The sequence below is a fragment of the Stegodyphus dumicola genome, chromosome 1 (genome assembly GCF_044657685.1).
Source record: "Stegodyphus dumicola isolate Sdum_Otavi_A_Nest chromosome 1, ASM4465768v1".
In the NCBI taxonomy this organism is placed as follows: domain Eukaryota; kingdom Metazoa; phylum Arthropoda; class Arachnida; order Araneae; family Eresidae; genus Stegodyphus; species Stegodyphus dumicola.
Window position 1 is genome coordinate 136988271 of NC_140768.1, and position 19647 is coordinate 137007917.

The 19647-nt window shown below is 37.4% G+C and overlaps 1 long non-coding RNA gene across 1 annotated transcript; it reads left to right on the plus strand.

Moving 5' to 3' along the window:
* Nucleotides 1–1092: 1092 nt before the first annotated feature.
* Nucleotides 1093–16672, plus strand: LOC146999267 (uncharacterized). The gene is made up of 5 exons (XR_015042310.1): nucleotides 1093–1287; nucleotides 1385–1454; nucleotides 2838–2915; nucleotides 3153–3218; nucleotides 16498–16672. It is a non-coding gene; the product is annotated as an uncharacterized LOC146999267 (long non-coding RNA).
* Nucleotides 16673–19647: the final 2975 nt, after the last annotated feature.

The following is a 19647-nucleotide window of genomic DNA, read 5'->3' on the forward strand; positions in this document are numbered from 1 at the left end:
GAAGCAGTGCAAACTGCAAATCACTGTAAAAATATATCTCCAACTATTGCAGTTGCAGGTATGACCCCTTATGAAAAATGGTATGGGGATAAGCCAAATTTAGAATACTTGAGAGTATTTGGATGTCGTGCATTTGCTCACATTCCAAAGCAAAAACGTAAAAAGTGGGATATAAAAGCAAAGGAATTAATGCTTGTTGGGTACTGTCAGGATAGAAAAGGCTATCGATTAATAGATCCCAAAACTTATGAAATAATAAATGCACGAGATGTACAATTTTTGGAAAATGAAATGTACTACAAAAAGGCAAGTAATATGCCAAAATTCTATGATGAATCCTCATTCAGTGGGAGCGTGATTACGACATTTTCAGATACTGAGAATGCAACAGCTGATGATCAGAACGGTGAATTGGAAGGGATGGTTAATGATAATACTCAGTCTGATTATGAATTAGTTAGTACTAGTATTAAATCTCATCACGATGAACATAATACTGCTCAAAATGATAGCCATGATAACAGTAGTGTAGTTGATGAGCTACCTACATTGACTAGAAACAGAAAACTTAGATTCCCAAATAGTTATACGGACTATGACACATACGGGATGCCAGAAATGCCAATGCCAAATTTAGATCGAATGTGCTTTGTTAAGGTGGTCTACTAGAGCAGCATTACAATACTAAAAATTTTTTTACACGCAGAATCGCTAATTAAGAAACTATGTTGCGTGCAATTTGGCAGAAATATAAAGCAATAGGTCAGTTTTCGAATCACAATGTTAGAATCAGGTTTGAAATGAAATTTACTTAAATATTATATTTTAAAAAAATTAGTTTGAAATACGTAATTTTAATGTGTAGTTTGGAAAGCCATCAATAGATGGCGCTACGAGTTAAAATTTAACATTGTAATCTTATTTCTGCAAAAATTCACGAAGTAATTGATTTTGATATCAGTTATAAATCATATTTTTTTCTAAATAATATTTAGAAGCGTTTCATATATTCCTTTATACACAGTTTTCACTAAACATTGTCAGCTGTCAGCAGAATGACGTTTACGGCAACCCTATTGCATTGCTATTCCGCACTCGTTTTGTTTACATTTATTTGTACTGTGGTCAGTTTGCAAAAAATATGCGAAAATATCAAGGACGACCGAAAAAACATCCTGGTTTTAATAAAAGATCCAGAATTCAGCGTAAACGTCGAGCTCAAGAAAAAAATATGAAATTAAATTCCCGAGATGTGGAAGATTCCGAACAAGCGGATGTTTTCGAAAGGTGAGAAATAATTTATTCTTTATATCGACTACTCCGTGTTTATGATTTCGTAGTAAGTTAATTCCGAAGTAAAATATGCGTATTTTTTTTATTGAAGGTCAGAAATTATTGATACAACTGCATCTGTGTCAAAGGAGAATCATTGCCCGGATGATTTTTTTTACAAAGTAAGTTTTTTTTTTTTTTTTTTTTTTTTTTTGTATGTGTGTGTATGAGGGGATGCTAATAATTGTTCAATTCTGTTATAAGAATTTATTCCTCCATTCACACTAAATTGTTGGGAAATATTGAAAGGGTAAATTCCAATTCACAAGGAATTGCTGAAATAATTGAATCTTTTCAAAAGTATGAGCATGTTCTTGCGATCTAAATTGAATTCACCATCATTACATGTATTATTGGAAATTTTATAGTCATATGTTTGCTACGAAATGCTTTGTCATTTACCTATGGTATATTTTAACAGGTGTATGCACATTTATTCATGTGCTCGCTGTTCAACTTGCTTTTTTTTATTATGTCATTTACTTGGATGTTAAAACTTTCTTTTAGCGTTGGAACATTTTATGATCATTTAGTAAAATTTATATATAAATATATATTATTGCTTGTTTATTTATGGTTCTGTGTATTTGTCATGTATGCATGTTGTGAAGTGTAGTTTTTGAAAAATATGTCACAAATGTTAAATTCCACCAAAAGCTGAATTGAATTGATATTGGGATGCAGGTAATTAGAAAATATCTGCTATGTATTTTGAGCGTAAACCAAACTAGTGCCAAGAATGGGACCAATACGCTCAGGCTTGCTTAGCCTTTTTGCCATTGTCCAAATTGAATTATCTCCAGTATAAAGGGAGTGAATGCTTTCTCTGTATAACATTAAAATATCCGTCTGATCAAAAATCTACCAATAAGAAACTTTTCATATGTTATGTGACAGACTTTCTGCAAACAGAAGTCCTCAGCTCTGTTCTTGTACATGTTTTTTAATTGTGGTTCAGATGTGTACTTCTCAAAGGAATTCTTCTCATAGGAAGATTATCTGAACATTTAAAAACTATTCTGCTTTTAGGGGCCTAATATTTTATGCCCCTAAAATTAATATTGAAATTTCTAAAATGTTGAAAAATATGTCATCTGGATTCTGTACAAAAAATATAATCCCCTTTTTCATTTCTGCATTTGCAATTCCTGCATTTTCTTTATTCCTACATTTTTTAATTGGAAGGAATTTCATTCGCAGAGCCCTCTAATTTATTCTTACAAATCATGTAGTAATGTACCATTTTAGATAGATATAAATAACACATTTTGTAATTTTTCTAAACTGTGGTTATACAGCATGATATAATAGCTACACAGGGTATGGCGAAACAGTATACAGCAATATCTGTCGCACTGTCTGAGATGGGTGGTAGTCATACATAGCTTAATGCTTAAATTTGTTATGTGTTATTTATTTATTCATGTTTTTTTTTTTTTTTTTTTTTTTTTTTTTTTTTTTTTTTTTTTAATTATGTTATAGCAGTTTATTTCTTTCATTCTTAGGTCCGGAAGTGAAAAATTTGACTTTTCTACGCCAGAAGTTACAGCTAATGTTCCTAAGACAAACCAGGCTTTCATGAGGTAAGTTGGTTTATTTTTAAAATAGATATTAGCTGTGCATGATATTACAGTTACTTAATTATGGTTAACTAATTATGTATTAATTTAGAAGTCAAGCAACCAAAATCAGCGTTATATTTTCAAATAGTGAATATTTCAAAATATGATGCTGATTTTTGTTGCTTGACTCTCAAATTAATACTTGGTCGGTGTGTTATTGTATCTTAATTAAACTAATTATGGTTCTTTTCTTCTCAGTTCTGATCTGGACATTTCAGTTATTGACTCTGACGTAGAAGGTAGAAATACAAGCTCTCTTTTGGGGTAAATATGTATTTCTCTATGCCAAAATTAAAATGTCATCATTTATGTTTTTCTTTTATGGTGTTACATTATGTTGTTTACATACTGATAGCTATTAAAACTGTTAAATATAATATTGTAGCTATCAAAAAGAGGGGGATGAATTTGATTTGTACCAAATTTGGACGTTTTGCATGAAAGAACTTGAAAATAAAAGATTTTTTTAAAAATATATTCATTGAAATCAGTGAAATTTTCAGTCGGGACACTGAAGCAAATGAAAATATTTTGGGGTTTGATTCTTTTGATGGGAGCCTCATCAATAAGCCTACTATCTTTTTTAAATATTGCTTCTTTTTCATTGTTTTCATGATGTTTTATGTTCCCTTCATGAAAGAGATTTTTAATAATTTAAATTTTGTTAATAAAATATAGCAAAATGAAATCTGTGATTATGTGGCTGTTATTTTTTCCATATATATTTATTTGAGGAAAACCACAAATTTTATTATTTTACAGAATTTTTAAGAAAAATATAAGGATAAAATTTTTTAAATAATTCTGATTACTACCTTTGCTTTCCTCTCATAATGTGCCTCAAATTAGAGCAATTAGACAACAAATTTAAGTCGTGATCTTTTTTTTCCAAGTTTTTTTTTTTTTTAGGCTTAGGAGTATAAATTGCTTATCCCCACAAGACAGTGCATCTTCTTAGTATGCCATCCTAAGGCTCCGTTAACATGATGGTATAAATGTCATAGACGCATAATCATAAGGCACAAAATGTGGGAGTTCCATTCACACCTGCGAGAGAGGGTCTAAGCCATAGCCAATTAGAGAAGCTAAATTTGTGCATGCATGTATGTGTCTACAGCTTTCTCTCTCAATAGGTTTTATGTATATGCTCTGATTGGCCGACTCTTATATCAAGTCGGCACAAAGTTGAAAACTTCAAGCTTAATGCCCAAACTAGTTTTTGTGACATAGCAAGGTCTGACTACAAAGCGTTGTTAGTTGGGAATTATGACATTTATACAACGGCTTGAATAGAGCCTTAGAAAGCCATTTGGTAACTGAGTTATCCACCATGAAAGAGTTATTCTTGCCCCTCTGAATTCAGTGTTTACTGGAACACGAACATTTTATACTCAGGTGTAGAGGCCCTTCATGTGAAACCTCCGGCACACAAAGTAGTGACTAATATTGCACGAGCAAATGACACTGCGAGCATGGAAGCAGCAGTTGTGAAGATGACTCATCTTCTTGTAGTAATATACTGGTAATCCAGTGTATTATTATTGTTAATTTATTTGCTATCTGTTGCCTAAATTTCCTAAACCTAATTGCGAATGGGCTGCCTGCATGGGCGTTTTCATGGTTTTCCCCATGTATATGAGCCATTTCCCTTAGAAAGTCCTCCATGAAAGCATTCCTCCTCTTAGGAAGATCAAGTGCTTTGCTGTCATCAAATAAGCTAAATTTAAACCTAATTTGTAATATTTATATATATTAATTATATATATGTATATATATTGTATATATATATATTTTAGCTTGGAGTCTGAGCCTCTTCAGGAGAACCTTAATGATGAATTTCTGTGTCCTGATTCACCTTTAATTATCGAAAGGGAAGATCGACGAAAGGCAAATCCATTACCATCTGGCAGAACAATTTGCAATATGTCTTTTGTAATAGTGCAGGCTAGGACATTAGAGCAACATTCCCTAAATTGTAAATTTGGAGGATCATTTATTTTTAACAAAGTGATTCGACGTGGTCTTGTCACTACATATAACTATGTATGTGATAAAATTTTATGTGGGGAAATGGCAACAATTTGTTCTGATATGGAGAAAAGCAGCCTAAATCAGCTTGCAGTATTAGGTGCGTTATCTACTGGCAGTGGATTTTCACAAGAGGAGGAAAAGTTTAGCATCATGGAAATTCCGTATATGAGCAACTCGACCTTTGCTTCTTGTGAGCGAACTACTGGCAAAATAATACAGGGATGTGCACAGGAAACTATGTGTGCTGCTATAGAAGAGGAGAAAAGGCAGGCAGAACTTCGCAATGATAAAGATAATGATGGTTATCACTGTATAACTGTCATTGTTGATGGAGGTTGGTGTAAAAGAAGCTATGGGCATGGTTACAATGCTTCAAGTGGCATATCTGTTATTATAGGCATGGTCACCCAGAAAATTTTGTTTGTTGGAATTCGCAACAAAGTGTGCCTTATATGCAGTGCTATTGAAGATGGCAAGATGCCAAATAAAGTGCACCTTTGTTGGCGAAATTGGAATGGGCCTTCTACAGGTATGGAAAGCAGTGCCATTGTGGAAGGTCTGAATTATCTCCAGTGTGTTCACAAAATACGTTGTACTCGACTTGTTGGAGATGGAGATGCTAACACAATGGCCAAAGTGAAAGAAAGCGTTTCATATGGAGGACGGGTGATCAAAGTAGAATGTGCTAACCATGCTGTTCGAAGATATCGCAGAGCTCTTGAGAAACTTCAGCAAAATACTGCGCGCTTCCCCGAGGCTAAAGGAATTGCTGCCCGTAAATTGCTGAAAATTAAAATGCCACTGTTAGTCAGAGGTGCTAGAGTAGCTATAAAAGCTCATGCTTTACCTAGCCATTATCAGCACACACAAGAAGCTATTGATGCATTAGTATCTGACTTGAGAAATGGGCCACATCATATATTTGGCAAGCATGATGCTTGTAGTGCTTTTTGTGCAAAGAAAGGTGCAGAGTTGGACAGCACATACAATGAAATTTTTTCCTCGGGTATGTTGCAAGCTATTGAAGCAGAAGTGGGAAGAGTACTGATATCGTGTATGCCATATGGTTTTATTGAATTTTTTACTGATTTCTGCATTATTAATGAGCAATTTTTTCCAGTTTATTGTTTCTGAGATCACAAACTTGGAATATATATTCGAAAGTAGTGGTTCCTCTCACTGCTGCTGAAGAATGTGACCTTGATTTCTTCAAACACCTTAAAATGCTTGCTCATAACGATTTCCTGCAGAAGCAAAAATGAGCATCCAGAGATGAAAGTTTCCAAACTCTTCAAAGCAAGCGGATAGCATTGAACAGCAACCTGGGGATGATGAAAGTCATAAAATCTGGTGACCCGACAGGCAAGAAAATTTAAATGATGATAGCTGCTATAAGCCGATCGGCGGAAGTTCAGATTCCGGCAATGAGCCAAGAAGAAATAAAACTATTTGTCACCAGCCAGAAAGAGTAAGGAAAGTGTCTGCTAACATGAGAATGAAGGTTTTTGATGCTGCAAAAAAGCTGATGGAAATAGAAATGCCAGTACCCAGCCTGACATTCCCCCCCCCCGGGGGTTGACGTAGAGAACTCTGCGAAGCTACTGGCTAGGATCTGTATCTAGGCAGTCTCGGATTCTGCTACACCAAACAAGTGGCTTGCATTAATCCTATCACAATTCAGGACTCCTGATTCAGCTGGAAGGACATCCATACAATGATATTTGAGAAGAAGACATACAAAATTGAGTATTGTGGAAAGATGATTGCTTATATCTTGAACGTGGATGATCCACTTGTCTACAAAACTCATAACCATTCTAAAAAATAAGGACATCAAATTTCAGTGCATCCTGCTCTCACAAGAGAGAAAGGTGATCATTAGAAGCCTTCCCAGCTCCACATGTTAATGCTGCCTCATGTTGCATAATATAATAATACACACACTGGCCAATCAATAAGAAACCTTTCAGATTTTCATCTGAATGCATGCTAGGGATGAAATATCCAAATTTTTTCTATGATGTGGATTATACTTGGTTAAAATGCCAGTATAAGTAAGGTGTAAGAGTGCTTTTCATGATGAATGAAGTAAAATGGGGAAAAAAGGCGGCAGATCGTTCACCATTTGAAAAAGGGGCTTATTGTTGGTGCACATTTAGTGGGGGCATCGATTTTGAATCCTTCTCTAAAAAATGTAACTGCAGTTCGAGCATAGTTTTCAAAGACAGTGATCGGCGGTATCTCCGATGAATTGTACGGCAGAACACGGATTCAACTATCACAAATCGTCAACCAAGGCTCTTCCCAACAAATTTCAGCTAGAACTATGCGCAGCGAATTGCAGAGGGATAGGAATGCATAGTTTTGGTGCCTGTAAGAAAATCACTCAGTTCTGCCGACATGCAAGACTTCATTTTCAGTGGTGTCGAGAAAAGACACTGGACATCTGAGGATTGGAAATGGGTAATGTGGTGGGATATTACATTATGTATTACATATTAAAACATAAGTTATGGGTTACCTCATAACTACAGAAGGTTCCTGTTCGCTGCCAGAAAAGGTTGAAGTAATCTGCAATGTAAATTACCGACAGTACATGAGCTTTGTTCATTTATGGGCATGATAAAATTTTATCGATGCTTTTTGAAAAATGCTGCAGAAACTCAAGGAGTCATACACGAAATGTTAAAGGGTGATAAAAAAAGATCATTGTAAAGTTCCATGCACAGATGAAGGTGTTTAGTGTATTTAATTATGGCAAAGCACACTAGGGCTATCTGCCTAAGAGAAGGGATGCCTTCGTGGAGGACTTTTCCCTCAGGGGGCTCACTTTTGTGAGTACGGGTGTGGCAATCCCGAGGTACCCTAGCCCTTCAGGGGATCATCTTCTTGGTGAGACGGGTGTCACGATCCTGGAGCCCCAGTGATCTATCCTCTTTTCCGTCTCCTCTCCTCTTGGCTGGATCTTTTTCCCTTCCCTTCTCCCTTGTGGTTTCTCTCTACGGAGTTTGGGGCTCGTCACGAGAGGCTGGAACAGACCTTGTTTCTAGTTTTCAAGTGGGGAGAAAACTGCCCACGTGTTTGCCGTGCGTGGAGACCCGTGTCGCTGGAAAGGAGGGTCCTGGTAGTTGAGGGGCGAGGTACTGTCCCCAACACACTGCTTTGGCCTCTGCTTCAGCTAAACGGGAGGCACCTTAGTCGTCCTCACGGGTGTCAATCGGCTGGTCACTAGTCCTTGTGTCAGTGGCTTGGGGTCAAGCTCTCGGGAGTACCTGCTTTCGGGAAAGCCGACTGTGGGGCTTCAGTTTGCGTATAGGTCCGGCTAGCCCTAACACAGGAATCTGTGTTCCCTTGTTGGGCTCCGTGGTGGGCGGGGCCGTCGGACCCGAATCTTTATTCTTTCACTATGGCTTCTCATATTTACTTAATAAAAGATTTCGAGGTAACTCCAGTCACTCAAGTCACTCAAATCACTCCTGTCACTCAACCTAGTTCTGAAACTTCTACTCCTAAACCAGTCACTCAACCTAGTTCTGAAACATCTACTGTTAAACCAGTCATTCAACCTATTTCTGAAACGTCTACTGCTAAACCACTCACTCAACCACTCACTCAACCTCTCACTCAACCTACTTCTGAAAAGTCTACTGCAAAAAAATTACGTACAGATACAAATGAAAAAAATCATAACAATATTCCCCGTTTCCTAGTCATCTCTAGTCCTTCTGGCGAAATGCATAAGATGTCTCCTTTCGTAATAAACAAATACATCCAGTCCTGTATTGGTGAGCCGAGAAATATAAAGCGTCTCCGCTCCGGAGACCTGCTTATTGATACAACCTCAGCCACCCAGTCTGCTTCTTTACTTCAGATAACTAAACTTGGGCAAGCGAATGTGACTGTAACACCACATAAGTCACTCAACTATTGTCGGGGTGTAATCTCAGAATTCGACCTTCTGTATGTTTCTGAAGAAGAGATCACTTCTGAGCTCTCCGAACAAAATGTCTGCGGTGTAAGGCGGATCAAGATGCGTAAAGAAGGTAAGTTGATAGACATGAAACACGTGATCCTTACCTTCAACACGCCTGATCTGCCTAAGAATATTAAGGCCGGATATCTAAATATTCCTGTAAGACCTTATATTCCAAACCCTATGCGATGTTTCCAATGCCAGCGTTTCGGCCATTCAAAGACGTCTTGTCGTGGCAGCCTTACATGCGCCCGATGCTCACAGATTGGCCACGATTCTGAAAATTGTACGGCTGCGCCTCTTTGTATAAATTGCAAGGGTGAGCACCCAGCATTTTCACGCCTCTGCCCAAAATGGAAATTGGAAAAAGAAGTGCAGACTGCAAAGTTTACGAGGAACATCTCATATGCCGAAGCCAGAAGATTAGTCCAGAGCACACAGCTTCGACCAAATACATCATACGCCAGTGCTGTAAAATCATCTCGTACAGTCGCCACCCAAACATCAATAGGCACACAGACCCTAGCAAATAAAACCCATCCGTCTACATCCAACAAGCAAAAAGAAAATGCAACCCATATAGTACAAAAGAAAGAAACAGTTATTCAAAGTAAGCCCAAAACTTCTACACATAAAATATCCAATAAAAATAGAAGTCACAGCAATAGCTCTTTTGATGAGATGATTTCTGAATCTGCGGATTCAGACTTTATGGAAGTAGAAGAGGGTCTAGAAGTTCCCAGGCATCTACTTCCACGAAAAACAAAAGAACAGCACAGAAAAAACAAAAACCATTCATAATGGCCACCCTCATGTCATGGAACTGTCGCGGTTTCCACCGAAATTTCCTTGACATCAAATCTATAATAAATGTGTATCATCCTGTGTGCTTAGCAATACAGGAAACAAATTTGAAACCTGAACACCATGCAAAACTTCGGAGGTTTTCTTTCGTCAGGAAGGATAACATTGCAGGTGAGCGTGCCAGTGGAGGTGTAGGTCTCCTCTCCTCACTGGATTATCCCTCAAATGTACTTCCTTTGACGACATCCCTCCAAGTTGTCGCTACTCAAATAAATTTTGATATTATTGTTTCATTTGTTTCTTTGTATTTGCCTCCAAATGAGCACATTTATCAGCAAGATTTAAATAATCTAATAGAGCAGCTGCCTGAGCCTTTTATCATAATAGGAGATTTTAACGGCCATAGTCCACTCTGGGGAAGTAAAGATACAAATTGCCGAGGAAGACAAATAGAGCAGATGATCGAAGATCATAGCCTTTGTCTCCTAAATAATGGGCAAGATACGTACTTCCATGAGCCTTCAAGGACATTCCACGCTCTCGATCTTGCCATCTGTTCACCATCTCTGTTGCCATTTTGCACTTTTAGTGTCGGAAATGACCTGTACAACAGCGATCATTATCCTATTTTTGTGTCTCTTGCACGAAGAGGAGCAAACCCCGTGTCGAGAGTCCCTCGTTTTATCCTGGACAGGGCAGACTGGGAACTCTTCTCTTCCGTTGCAGAGCTGACAGAGGAAATGGTAGAAGGTGTGTATATCGATGACGCTGTTGAAGCTGTTACTAATACTATTATTCAGGCAGCTATGCTTTCGATTCCTAGAACATCAGGAAAAACACTAAAATATTCGAAACCATGGTGGAATCGCGACTGTCATGAAGCACTGAAAAAACAGAAAAAAGCATGGGGTATTTTTCGTAGATATCCTACTCTGCGAAACCTCATAGCTTTTAAAAGAGCCAAAGCAAATGCACGGAAAGTAAGAAGGCAGAGCCAGAGGGATTCCTGGATTTCATATGTGTCCTCAATAACATCCTCTACGCCTAGTAAGCGGGTTTGGGAAAGAGTTCGAAAAGCATGCGGAATGTACAATGACCACTCACTTTCCTTTCTGGAAAAAGATGGCCGAGTGATTAGCTCCATAGAAGAAATTGCAAATACAATTGGTGAGACATTTGCTGCCGTTTCTTCCAGCCGAAATTACTCACCTGCATTTCTTTCTATCAAGCAACGCTCTGAGAAAAATCCCATCGCTTTCAACTCTTCCAACTTTGAGCCGTACAATAGAGACTTTACTATGGTTGAACTAAAGAGAGCTTTGTTGCAGACACATAGGTCTTGTCCGGGTCTGGATGGCGTGTATTATGAAATGCTAAAGCATCTGTCCTGTAAGTCACTGAGTGCCCTTCTCACACTTTACAATAGAGTGTGGAAGGAGCGTACATTTCCCAGTGCATGGAGGAGAGCTATTGTCATTCCTATTGCGAAGCCAGGGAAAGACCCGAGGAATCCCTCGAACTATCGGCCAATTGCCCTTACCAGCTGTGTTTGCAAACTGTTTGAAAAAATGGTAAACAGCCGCCTAGTCTACTTCTTGGAAAAGAATGATATTATATCGCCTTATCAGAGTGGTTTTCGAAAGGGAAGAACAACTGTAGATAACATGCTCCTCTTAGAGACATCTATTCGAAAAGCATTTGTAAGAAGAAGCCACCTTGTCTCGATATTCTTCGACATTGAAAAAGCTTATGATAAGGCATGGAGATACGGTATACTCCGGGATCTTCACGAGAGTGGCTTGCGCGGCAACCTACCAATTTTCATTCAAAATTTCTTGAACACTAGAACTTTTCAAGTAAGAATTGGCTCTGTTTTTTCGGATGTTTTTGAACAGGAAGAGGGTGTGCCTCAAGGCTGTGTGCTCAGTGTAACCCTGTTTAGTTTAAAAATAAATTCTGTACTAAAAGAACTTCCTCCCACCATCTTGGGATCTCTATATGTTGATGATCTGCAGATTAGCTGTCGAGGAGCAGACATGAGATATGTAGAGAGGCAACTGCAGATGGCTCTGATTAAGATCCAAGAATGGTCAGACAAACAGGGATTTACATTTTCGAAACAGAAAACTGTGTGCGTGCACTTTTGTAGGAAGCGAGGTCTCCATCCTGAACCTGAGTTATACTTGAATGGTACAATTATTCCAGTTGCGCCTGAAGTAAAATTTTTAGGAGTGACGTTTGACCGAAAATTGACTTTCCTTTCTCATGTTTTAAACCTGAGAAAGAAGTGTCTAAAAACACTAAATATTTTAAAAGTGTTGGCGAACACCTCCTGGGGTGCAGAGCGTTGCTCCATGCTTCGCATTTACAGAGCGCTTATCCGCTCTAAACTGGACTATGGCTCAGTTGTTTATGGATCCGCTCGCTCATCTGTTTTGTTAAAACTGGATCCTGTTCACCATCAAGGTCTGCGGATTTGTTCAGGAGCTTTCAGGACTTCTCCTGTGCAGAGCCTATATGTTGACTGTAACGAACCATCACTTCATCTGAGGCGTGAGCAATTGTCCCTTTTGCAATATTTTAATACTCTATCTCAACCTGAACATCCCAATAAGCTGTGCTTACTTGATAATGAGTGTAACACATTATTTGAAACACGTCCATCCTGTGTTCCTACTTTGCCTTTAAGAGTTCGCCCTGTCATTGAGGAACTCTCCCTCTCTGATATGCACCCCCAAGCAGTACAGAATTTTGAAATTCCACCTTGGGAAAATTCACGGATCCAGCTTCTTGATGTTTTTAAACATCACGTAAAGGCGAGCACTAACGAGATCGTTTACAGACAACTTTTCGCTGAGCACAGGCACAAATATAGCAGTTATTATCCGATATACACAGATGGATCAAAGTCAAATGATCATGTCGGGATGGCTTTTGTATTTGAAAATTACATAGAGGGCAGATGCCTGCACCATGCTTTCTCTGTCCTAACATCTGAACTAACTGCAATATATTATGCTCTTTTGTACATCCCAAAGCTCTGCCACAAAAAGTTCATAGTTTACACAGACTCGTATAGTGCTCTTAAATCCTTGGAAGCTTTTCCCAACGCTCAGAATCCTGTGGTAGTGGATGTTCTCAAAATTCATAGAAATTTAATGATACGAGGATATGAAATCCTGTACTGCTGGGTTCCCGGGCATACGGGAATAAAGGGAAACGAGCTTGCAGACATCGCGGCAAAATCTGCTGTCGAACTGTCCAGTCGCCTTATCCCTTTTAGAGACATCTGCTGTGTCATCAAGGGAAAGATACGAAAAAAATGGCAGCAAATTTGGGATGTTCAGCATCACAACAAGTTGAGAAACATCAAACCTAGAATTGAGCATTGGGATTTTGCTGGAAATCGTAAAGAGGACGTTCTTTTGACTCGACTCAGAATTGGTCATACCAGAGTCACACATAGCTATCTTCTTAAAGCTGAAAATGAGCCTGTTTGTTTTAATTGTAATGTTTGTTTATCTGTTCGTCATATTTTAATTGAGTGTCAATGTTTTAATAGTCTTCGCCAGAAATATTTTAATAGCTGTGACTTACCTCTCGACCGTTTAATCGGAAGAGAGGTCAATTCTAATTTATTTTATTATTTAAAAGAGATTGGCTTTTATTACCAAATGTAATTTGTTTTGAAGACTGTGTCTTGAATGTTAATATGTGCTTTTAACTTGTTTTTATATGACTTCATCCTCTGGATTTGATACATTTATCTACTTGTTTTTATTTATTGAATTTTAATGTCATCAATTGTAATCATCTCATCTTTTGTTTGGCGCGTCATAATCATCTCTGGTTTTTGCGCCATAATCACTCACTCACTCAATTGTAATCACCTCATCTTTTGTTTGGCGCGTCATAATCATCTCTGGTTTTGCGCCATAATCACTCACTCACTCACTCACTCACTCACTCGTGGAGGACTTTCTAAGGGAAACTGGCTCATATACACGTTACACATGGGGAAAACCACGAAAACGCCCATGCAGCCAGTACGTTCGCGGGATTCGAACCTCAGACCGAACTACCAGTGTTCAGCGATTTTACCGCTCTGCCGCTGGTAGGCCTGCACAGATGAAGGAATTCACCAGTTTGAGAAGTGCAAATCTGATTTAGTCAATGGTGCCCTTTTGTGTTTCCCAATGGATTACCCTTTGTGTGCAGATACATCAGACTTTCCTATAGGATCAGTATTGCAGCAATTGGAAGAACAAGAACAAGACTGAAAACCTATTGTGTTCTACTCTAAAACATTAAATAATGCACAGAAGGTTTATAGTACCTATGACAGAGAATTCTTAGGAATATATCTTTCTGTCAAGCATTTTAAACATGTATCGGAAGGACGCAAATTCATCATACTTACTGATCACAAGCCACTGTCATATGCATAGAAGCAAAAGAATGGGAAGGCATAACCCAGACAACAACACCAACTTCAGTATATATCGGAATTTTCAACTGATATTCAGCATATTGATGCCAAAGAAAATTTAGTTGCAGTTGAAGTAGTCTCAGTTACTGGCTATGAAGCAGTAGCAGATGCTCAAGAATATAATGAAGAATTGCAACATTTAATGACAGGTAGTGCTTCACTGAAATTTAAATCATCTACATTAGCATTTTGGAAAACATTAAGATGTGACAGCTCAACAACCAGTATCAGGCCTTTTATTTCAAAGCAATTTAGACAACAAATGTTTCATCAAATTCATAATTTTGCTCCTCTGGTATCAGGACAACTGTCAACGAGATGACTGAAAAATTTATCTTTCCAAATATAAAGAAAGAAATTCACGAATAGACTTAAAGTCCTGTTAATTGTCAAAGGAGCAAAGTCAACAGGCATACAAAATCTAAAATAGCCGAGTTCCAAGCACCTCATGCTAGATTAAATATTGTGCAAGTTGACCTGATTGGGCCATTACCACCATCTGCTGGTAGGACGTATTATCTGACATTTATTGACCATTTTTCCTGTTAGGGAGAAGTAGTTTCTTTACCAGATATCACAAGAGAAATGGTTGTCAAAGCATTTTACAATCATTGGATTAGCAGATTTGTTGTGCCTAGTTCCATAATCTCAGATCAAGGAAGACAGTTTGAGTCGCAGCCTTTCAAGAGCCTTGCAAAAGTATGTGGTGCTAAAGTTTTACGTTCCACTCCATACCACCCACATTGCAGTGGGAAAATTGAGCAGTTTCTCAGAACTTAAAAAAATGCAATAAAGGCTCACAGCAACATCAGATGGACAGAAATCCTTCTAGGATTCAGAGTTGCAATATGTCCTGATACTAATCACTCTGTAGCTCAAATGGTATATTTTATGCAAATAAGGTTACCATGTGAGTTTTTCGACTACCTACCACTAAAACTAAACCTGAACCATTTGTAACAAATTTACTGTCTTTTATGGATCAGCACCAGTTTATCAACTGCTAACAAACATAAAATATTTATGCATAAAGACTTGAGATCATGTTCTCATGTGTTTGTGAGAACTGATCGTGTGAAAAAGGCACTTGAATTTGCTTATTGAGGGACCATTTTTTTGTGGTGAAAAAATATGATAAATATTTCCGAGTCTTAATTAAGGACAGACAAGTTAACATTTCATTGACAGACTGAAACCAGCTTATTTGTTACTTTCGAACAAATTACTAGAAACAGTGACTAAAAATAAAAAACCATTTCACATTTCATGTACCCAAAATTCTGATATTGTACCTAACGTCAAATCTATTATTCTAGATGGTATGAAAATCAGAAAATGTGTTGGATTTAAGGACTAATGTTTTGTATATTTTGCTATACTTCATCATCTTCTAAATATTGGTAAATATATATCTGCATTAGTGATAATCAGCTGTGAGCACATAGTGCACCATCTGCAACTCATTTGGGTATAAACTATGCTAGTGATTATAATGTCCTTGCTTTTTCCCATATGCCATATGTTGCATGAAATTTTGTTATATGAATCTAGCTTCCTGTGAGGAATTTCTGTGATCTTTCTAGTATGTATGGTCAAGAATTAGGCTTGTGATATACTGTCATGATTTTGCCCACATGTTCCCTGAATATACTACCATTTCCTTAGGAAGACTTCCAAGAAGAATACTGTTGTGAGTTCTAAGCCTAACTATGGTTTGGAACTGTTTATAATGAATTATTGGGATTCTGCACATGTAATGTGGATGCAATTCTATTTCCATTTAGAAGATTTTCTGCAAAGGCAATGCTTTAGCTGTGAGATAATTCTGTTTTGGAAATAAAACTGATATTTATTTAGATTTGTGGTATTTATAAGGCAGTTTATCAATAGCAGGTAGCATCTTGCCTCTTTGCTTTGATCAGGGCCTGTGCAACCAGTGGTAGTCAAAATTTTATAATTTAGCAGAGGGCACTGAGCAGCAAAATTTAGAGGCAAAAAAATGTTCAGAACTTACGAAGACATCAGCCAGCAGAATTTAGGATATGCAGAGATTGCACTGAGTGGCAATAGTGCCATATGTTACATTTGCTATCTGCATTATTAATTTGTGAAACAATTTCAGCTGCTTGAAAATGCATTTTTCTGTTAGAAATTTGTATTTCTTGCAATTTCTTTTTTTTTGGGGGGGGGGTCGAGAATATGGTGTTAAAAATATTTTATCATTTTCTTTTTTTTTTTCTTTTCAGGTGAAAATTTTGTGCATGATTTGGCTTTCATTGAGACGTCTCTGGGTCAGGAGTTACTAAGGAAGAGAAACTTACATGCAGGTTGAAGGATGCAGTGTCAAATGTATAAGGAATATAAAAGATGCTGTATATTAGTATAAGTTTGAATAACCATAATAAAAAAATTTCTTGAAAATTGTGTTTTTTCTGCGAGTTATTAAAATTGGAAATAATTAATTACAATATTTATGAAAATTTTCGAAAATAAAAATACAAGTAGTATTTAAAAAGTACTGCAAAACTCATTTTTAAGTAGAAAAATTATTCTCAGATGAAATTCTTTATGCAAAAGGATTCGATTATGCAAAAGGACTTTTTTAGTATTTGAAAGGTTCATTTGAACCCAACAACTGAAACTAACGTATCCCCAGTTTATTGATACCAACCATTTTGTTGGTATCAATGAACCCACTACTTTCTAAAAGCATTTCTGTCAATTACTAAGGGCTAATGAACAAGTGTTGAATTCTCAAGATGAATGTTGCCGAAACAGAAAAAAGTGTACTTCAGAACATTCTGCAGTAGCTCAAACAAAGTCACGGACCTCATCTATACTGTAGTCAGAGAGAAATTATTCCCCTTCCTTTTCTTTCAAAAGCTGAGTTTCCAAACGCACAACGGGAGGCCGTTGCTAAAAGCTGTGGAACCAGTTTTATAGCTATTTTTAGCAACTTGTGAGCTGTTTTTCAGATAACACAGTAAATCTCGGGGAGGGGGAATTTGAAATCATGATCACTGCCGGTACGGCAGAATTTACGTACAGCAAAATTGTAAAATTCAGCGAAGCATCAAGCAATAAAATTTTAGAATTTTGTGGGAAGGGCACTTGACAACAGAATTTATTGCGTACAAAGTCAGCAAAATGCATAGCGCCGTACCTGATTCATGATACAGCAGTATTCATTACCAATAGCAAACTTGTTTGAGGATAAGTTCGAAAAAATGTTTTCTAGTTGTTACCTAAAATCGGTAAACAATAATCTTTGAAAGATTATTCGATTATATCGTTACTAATATGGTAAAAATTTGAAAAGCAATCAGAAGCCGTATCTCTAGGGTCTTCAAGTCACGATTTGTTTTTATTTGTTCGAATATGATATTTATATCTCTCTTCCTACAAGTATGTATCTTCGTACGTATAAAGTATCAAAAATAATAAAAGTAATTAATAAATTTTCTCTAGTTGCCCTGAAAACTACATCTGAATATAAAGATAAGAAAGACATCAGTAAATTGCTTTTGTTATTTGCTGATCATAATGGTAATCAACCGAACATGATCACATATACCGTCTTCAAAACTTTGATTTTTATCAAGCTTCATATAAATACTAGGTTTTTGTTAGTCACGTAATTTGACATCCTAAATTTAAGATGACAGATGAAATAATGACTATTTCTGAATTAGCTCACTCAGGAAGTAAAATTTTCTCCTTCCCGTCAATATAGCATATTTATAGCTCCCAATGATGGCGATCACTAACTAAATATGTTATGGATTAGAACCCTATTGCACTCCATAAGTTTTTCTTTATTCGCTTTATGTGCATGCATGCATGCTTGGTTGTGGAAGAAATTAAAAAGCCCCCCTTTTTTTCTTTTTTACTTAGGTTATTCGAATGTATACGCCAGACATTTATTTGTTGAACTGTAGTTATAATTTGGAACGTGGTGCTAGAGCCGTTGGAGCCGAACCGAACGTCAGTTTGTTTAGAATTATAGAGTTTGATTACGCCAAAGCAGGTGAATTTGGAAAACACCAAAATCGGTCATGCATCCAACTCGTTATCGAGGCTTGAACTCCGGATGAACTACCAGTGTTCGGCGGCTCGCTTGCTAGAACTGCGTTAGGCTCTTTGAATGTAGCAAAGCCACGAGGGTTACCTTCTTAAGATGGCAGGCCTTCGTGGAGTCATTTTCTGAAGGCTTAGATTAGGTTATTATGGCAAAGCACAGTAGGATGCCTTCATGTTGAACTTTCTTAGAGAAATTGACAACCCATACACGTTACACATACAGAAAATTATGAAAACGTCCATGCAGCCGGCCCATTAGCCTTTATTCGAATCCAGGTCGAAACTACCAGTGTTCAGCGATTTAATTCCTCTACCGCGGGAGGGCCTAATTGCTGAAGGGAACTGGCTTGTATTCATGTTACACACGGTGAAAACAAACAATGCAACCAGCTGATTCGTCTGGCATCGAACCCAAACCAGTTCGAACTTCCAGTATTCAGTAGTTTTAACCACTCGGCCACTGGTGGCGTGTGGTAGGAGCCACACATAATGTACTGAGTAGCAAAAATCCCTAATAGTGGCCCTGGTTACTAGTAGGATTGTAAGTATATTGGTAATCATCCAATCTACAGCAAGGAAATTTCGGAGCTTAATTGTAAAGTCAAATGCGACACTCCGATAAACGTGGTATATGTAGAGATGGAAAAATTTATTATTTAAAATACTTGTATTTATTAGTAAACATTTTATAAAATTTATTCTTAATTTAGCGTTTAAGAATTCTAAGAGAGTTATCTGAGTATTTTTTCCTCCTTTGGTAATCCAATAAAATTGAGTAAATTTATGTTCTGTAATATCTTTGCGTGTTATATACATAGTTTTTTTTTTTTTTTTTTTCTTTCAAAGTTAGACAAGTTTACACAAACAATATAGGTCGAAAAGGGAGCTGGTCTGCGCCCGGTGAGCCTGTCGGCAGCGTCGCAAAGCGTAATTTGACTAACGAAAAGATCATGCTTTGGATCTGGTGATCTGGATAGTCACTTGTGTTGAAAAATAAATTTATTTCAACAACATAGGCCAAAAATTTAGTTGATCTGCGCCCGTGAGTCCGTCGGCAGCATCGTAAAGCGTAACAAAGCGTATTTGACTAACAAAAAGATCATTCTTTTGTATTTGGTGGGATTGCTGTGGTATTAATCACAAATAGTATATGGGAAAAGGTAAAACCCTTGACAGTAAAGGATACAACGAGATGCTAGTGCATGTTGACGCTGCTATCAAGGAAAAGAGTCGAATTGAGTTCCGGCGCAGAAAGGTAACGTTCCATCAAGATAATACCATACGTGTCTGCATTCACCGGCTAGCCTCTGTACGGA